The 6,109-nt window shown below is 44.9% G+C and overlaps 1 pseudogene; it reads left to right on the plus strand.

Moving 5' to 3' along the window:
* The first annotated feature begins 4,508 nt into the window (after window positions 1-4,508).
* LOC119321529 lies at window positions 4,509-5,280 on the plus strand (annotated as a pseudogene).
* The last annotated feature ends 829 nt before the right edge of the window (window positions 5,281-6,109 follow it).

Consider the following 6,109-nt stretch of genomic DNA (forward strand, 5'->3'; position numbering starts at 1 on the left):
AAGGGAGAGAGGGGAGAGTCATTCCAGAGTTGGGTGGGAATCGTTGATAGAAATTTGGATTTTCCTTGAGGTACGATAGCGTCTGAACTAAAGAAAGGGAATATGGAAAGTGAATGTGGTAAAGGATACCAAGAGTAGGTTCCCTGAATGATTTTTAGGCGTATTTTCTTCGAACAAATAAATCTATAAAGAAAATAGGATGGATCTTCCACCTATGCTATGAGTGAATCTTATCACCACTGGCGAGTGGTATCGTATCACCGTCTTCATCCTGAAAACATCTGCAGAGCTAAGCCAGTGTAGGCTTTGACACTACTTATATTCACTACAAGTATTACACTGGCTTCACTACACTCTTCTCTTATGCTTCGCGCTTCGCATAGGCTAAATAAGCCGCTCATCCCTGGCGAATCCTACCCACATAGGAATGCGGAACCATCGGGGAAAGGCAAAACATATTCAATCCCAGGAGAGAAGTCACTGGTTTGATAGGACCAGGGAGAGGACCCTGATCACCTTGCCAACGAATTCAAGGCCTTAGGAAAATCATCCTACAATGGACCGTAAGGACTAAGAACGAAGAAGACATAAAAATAAGGTTAGGGGGGATAAAAAGAAAACCTCCTCCCATTCAAAGTCGTCTTCAAGTACCTTTTTGATTCTTTACCGAGTATGGATGGATCAACTATAGGTTCGAGTTTAGCCAAGATACGTACATGGCTAAGTGTATGAAAATCCAAGAGAGAATCAAAAAATCTAAAAGCTAGGAAGGAGAAGACCGGGTGATTGAATATGACTTGCTAACAGATCCTACTCTTCCTTAAGCGCTAGTTCTATTCACGATGGTTTAGTTTCAAGAGCAGCTAAAGTAGTTACCTAATAAGATAGATGAATATTCCACGATCTACGATTATAAAAATCTTCTTATAGAAGTCTAGTTCTTTCTTCTTTTAGAAAAGGAAGTCTTTCTCTCCTTTCTTGCCGCTACTTGCGTTGCGAGCCAATCTTCAAACTGTTACGGAGAAGTCGTTTACTGATTAGCTGCTTCAACGTGGAAATATTTCAGCATATCTGCTCTTAGGTTAGTACGAGAACTCGACTCTACTCGTTCTATAGTCGAGGATGTACTTATACTACTCTAAAGAGGGATCAATTAATGGGGTGCATTTTTCTTAGGGCAATTCTAGGCAAGACCTTGAATCACATGGTTTGTTCCTGGCAACCCAGCATTCTTTATCTTGGCGTAGATTGGTGTGATGGGACGGATGCCGTGAAAAAGCTTTTTTCTTTGACCGGAATCAACAGGTTTGAACCCATCTAGGATGAGTCAAACATAGGGGGAAGGGCCTCCTGGCAATATCCGGCATACTAGTAATTGATTATTTGGCCTTTTGCGATCGAACAACCTATGAACAGTTGTAGCCTACATAACCTACCTACCCAGACCAAGGGAAGAAGGTATCAGATCACTGTAGTTCTAGACCCCTTTTTTCAAATAAAGGAAGTGACAACGTTTGCCCGAAGAGGTTGAATCAATAGTAAGAAGATACCACCCAGGCACAGAATCCGAAATAACAATCAGGAATAGGACTAGGAGAATGAGGTCTAATTTACGGAGTCAAGCTGTAATTGGGCTTAGTGCTCCGATTGCGCCTTAGGACTAGGACTGATAGGTAAATGCCCCTTACTCAACAAATGAAGGCGGGTAGGGCTTTTCTTTCTTTTGTTTAGGATTGGCAAGAGGATGGCTGCCTTGGCTTCAAAGCTGTTAGAGAATGCGCTCTTATCACTACAGGGACGCGAGAGAAATTCCTCGAAGGTAGTATTAAAGGGATGGGGCATTACCGGTGTTAGTGACGAAGGGATTGTTTGCAAGAGAAGGTTTCCCTGTTAAGATACGAACAGGGGGCATGCCACGCATAATAGTAAAAAAAGGGCAGAGAAGAGGATTGAGGGACAGAAGGAGCTGGAGGCCAACAAGGAATAGAAGAAGTTGTTCCACTCGTAGCTCTTCTTCTTTTTTTAAAGCTTAACTCACATTTCGGGAGCGGATGCTGCTCGAGCTAAAGATATGGCCCCAACTCTTGAACAACTCTCACTTGCCTTGGCCGATAGCTTAGATGACCGACCGTTAGGCATGGTTACCAATGATTTCACAGTATATATCTTGTTTGGTGAGCCAACCGGCTTCACTTGAGGATGAAGGTAGTAGAAGAGGAGCCACATCTTTTCCTGGCCGGAGAGGAATCAAGGTCCATCTCATTAAGGCCGAACATTTAGTCTCGTTCCCGATAACAATAGGGAACATCTGGTCTTGTTTGGTTTTTCTTTCAAGGATTTTTTCTTTCTTGCAATTTTGCGAACTTTGAATGCATCATTTCCTCCATTTCTCGGAACTTATCGCGAAATCTAGGCCCACTAGGACTCGGCGGGATTTCTGGTAAATCAAGCTCTCTCAGGGGTGGAAGCCAGCCCCCACTACTCAATGTTATCACTCTGCAGGATTCGACAATGGATTTGTCTTCCTTAGTCTCTTCGAACTTTTCCAATCCTGCTATTTTCCCCAAGTCTTCTTGAGTAATATGATCCCTGAGGGTCAATCCTTTCCCTTCCCCCCTTTGCCCTTTCAAATGAAAAAGAACTACCAATGCAAAAAAATGAAATGAAATGAACAATTGCTACTTCTTTATTAAATTACACCGAAAAGAAAGTCTGTAAAAAACAAGAGCCAAACTAAAACTTAACTACCCCTTGCCCTCCCACTGAACCCTTCTTTCTATCCAAAAAAGGAAGAGCGCACCAAAAAAAGAATCTAGAAAAAACTCCGCAACTTACGCTCTCATTGCAGCGGCACCTGTTAAAGTGGCGGCAAGAAAGAAAAGACCAAAAAGAAGGTTTTTTTAATACCTCTGACGAACCGAACCAAGCAGTCTGATCATCCTTGCCCGTCCCCCTCTTCTATCAACCATTGAAAGAGCATAGCCCAGGAATGAACCATATCGATCCAAGGTTGCAAGGAAAGAAGAAAGGTAAACCAGACCATAGGAATCTTCTGATGAAGTCAATCAGAGAGGACGGTTAGGTTCTTTGTTGCCTCATCTGCTTAGCTTATAGAATTACACGGTTTATCATGATAGACATTCCAATCAATGGTTGGACGATCAATACCATCAAACTATTCCATTCCACTGCTGAATGACAGAAACAGAAGCTTTTTCTTACTGATGGACTGATCCTGGGAGTTCAGACTGACGGTTAGATGGTTGTTCGCTTGTGTGCTTATTTTCCTTCCCCACTCAAAAACGAGTGTTACAGAATGTTCTTCAATTCAAATAGGTATGATCCCGTCCATCCTTCCAGAGCTAGGCACCTGCTTCAGAATGAGAATCTTCGACAGAGATCGTTCCTTCAGTTTAGCAATCAATTAGATCCATACTGACTTAGCTTGAAGCATGGCTTGCCGTTTCGAGGCTCGATGCTACTCTTGGGAACATTATTGATACATCGACTTTCAAGCATCTCGTAGTTGAGCGGTACTGCCATCAACAGTACCAAGACGGAAAGGGACTGCTGAACATGGATAGAACGAGAGTCAAACTCGCATGTCTCTCTTTTCCTGTTAGTTAGGAAAGAAAGCCGATATAAACAACTCCATATTTAGCGAATTGCCTCTGACTACTCTTCCCAGGCTGGTCAAACTATAGGATTCCCATTCACTTAGTAAACTTATTGGACAGACGGGTCAACCACTTGACCGAGGGGAGTAAGGTTCGTCACCACAGCCCCAATAGAAGGTCGAGTTTAAAAACAAACCGAAGACAAAGCAACGAATGAAAGGAAGGACGGCTCGCTTCACTTTACAACCAGGGCGGGTCTCGCTGCCGGATCAATGCGCAGGACGCATGATCTACAAACAACAATAGAGAGAGCCAACCAAGAACGAAAGAACCTGGAAACAAACCCGCGAGCGAATACCAAACAGAGTAAGAAGGAGGAAGGGCCGAAGGCGGCTTACTAAGCGAGAAGGCTTCAAGCAATAACGCATTAGAAGGGAGCTTGCTGCTTTGCAACCTAAGCGGTATAGCTAAGCTTACTCATCAAGGGCCGATAGATAGAGTTGCTCTTGTTGCTAATGGAGAAAGATTGGAGTGAAGTTTAGTATGCTTTCTAAGATCAGAGGAGGAAAATAATGAAGGTGTGGGCGGGAAGGAGGAGGCAAGGCCCCCTCAATGTGTATTCGACTACTCATTATGGAACCACCGATTGATCCGATTAGACTTCCCGCGGGGTAGCACGGGGAACTTGCTGAATCAACTCCTTGGAATCGGAGGCCTGACTGAGGGTCAATCCAATGGTAACCTCAACCTAGGAATGCCTGTTTCACTTCCTTGACAGAGCCAACTGAGATGCTCTGTCTCTGATCTTGCAAAGGATCCCCAATAGCTGTGTGTACTCGAGGACTCTTAGGGAAAGAAAAGCACTTTTCTCTCTCAGCAGTTAGACCGACTATGGGTGGGTTGGTTATATACTGCGCCTTCCTTCTTCGAACCTTTTGGTATGTATTGCCCCCTAACTATAGATCAGATCCACCGGACCAGAAACTCAATTCCGCACTGCTGCTGAGTCGTCGGACTTATCCACCTCAGGGATTCGTGGAATTTCCGTTTTTGAATTGCGTTGGGGGAAATCTAACAAAGCTAGGCAGATAGATAGACTTCTTTCCCGCTGCTAAGGGAGAGCAAGAAACTAAATCAAATGATTGTTTTTTTCACCAGCGCCCTTTTTTTGCGGGTACTAAGAGTCCTCTCACTACCAACCATCAGACCTCATCATCTGGCTGGGTCTTGCCGGTATCAACAACGAGAAAGAAGAACCAAATGGAAACAACAACTAACTATGGCTCTTGGCCCAGACAACGTCCTAGGCGTAGGGGAGATCAAAACAAGAAGTCACGCCTAGATGACGACGCCCGTGCTGGGCTGCAGTAAGTAGATCGAGAGGTCGTTCCGCCCCTTGTCCCCGAAGATGGGTAATATGTTCTCATACAATGTTGCTCCAACTTTTTTCTAGAGGGCCTAGCTGGCGAGCGATCCCAGTCCGCGGCAGAGAACAAGACAGCAAGTGAGCGTACCTTTGTTCGCTTCTTTTCCACCAAGCACAGAAGTTTAAGGAGAACTGTAGGTCGGTGGCTACCTAAGGAAACTCCGATTCGATCCGCCCCCCCCCCCCCGGCTGGGAGGCATCTACCTCATCCCGATCACAAGGAGAGGTTCACCATGATGGGGGTCAGGTACTTTAATTCTTTGCATTCCGGAAAGAATGAAATGCATATGGGGACCATCCTTTTTTTTCGGCATGCTCTCTGATTTACGGATTCGCAGGGGGCCAAGGGCCAACCTTAGTTGACTGACAATGACAAAGGCTTGCGAAACAAAGTAGCGCCTTTGAAATGGAATCTTAATTAACTATCAGTGGTGCGAAGCAGCTTAGCCCCGGGGAGCTAAAGGTTATACCTTTGTAAGCGGACTGTGGTTCTTCTATGTAGGGTATTCCTCCTTTACTCTCTTAATTAACGTCGAGCTAAGTGACTTTGTGTAGCGTAGTAGAATGAAGGCTACGTACGCACCGACACTCTCTTATCCCTAAGCCTCTTCGCTAACTCGCTCGCCTACAAAAATGAGTAGGCGAGGCTAGGCAAACTCAGCCGCTGACTTTGACTGTACTGTAGTAGACTTTCTAGCCTTTTATTTTAGAACCCTTTCTCATGTTCTTTCATCCATCAAGTAGGCGAACCGTCAGGTCCTTAGTAGCGTTGACAAAGAAGAAGAGCCGGTGAAAAAAAAAGCTAGAATTTCCAATAGTGAGACCAGCTTGACAAGCTACCTTTCCTCTTGATATGAGGTGCGAAGAGAAACATCTCTTTTTGATGACTTCCACTTCTCGATCCTGGCCCGGAAAAGTGACCGACCCCTTGATGAATGAAAGAAAGGGTTTATGAGCCCTAGCCCTATAAGCCCACACCAGTGTAGAGTAGATCGTTCAACACCTGCGGCACAAACCCATTTTTGACCAATTGGTCCGTATATCATAGGCGACCGAACGCCCCCCC

The sequence above is a fragment of the Triticum dicoccoides genome, chromosome 6B (genome assembly GCF_002162155.2).
Source record: "Triticum dicoccoides isolate Atlit2015 ecotype Zavitan chromosome 6B, WEW_v2.0, whole genome shotgun sequence".
Lineage (NCBI taxonomy): Eukaryota > Viridiplantae > Streptophyta > Magnoliopsida > Poales > Poaceae > Triticum > Triticum dicoccoides.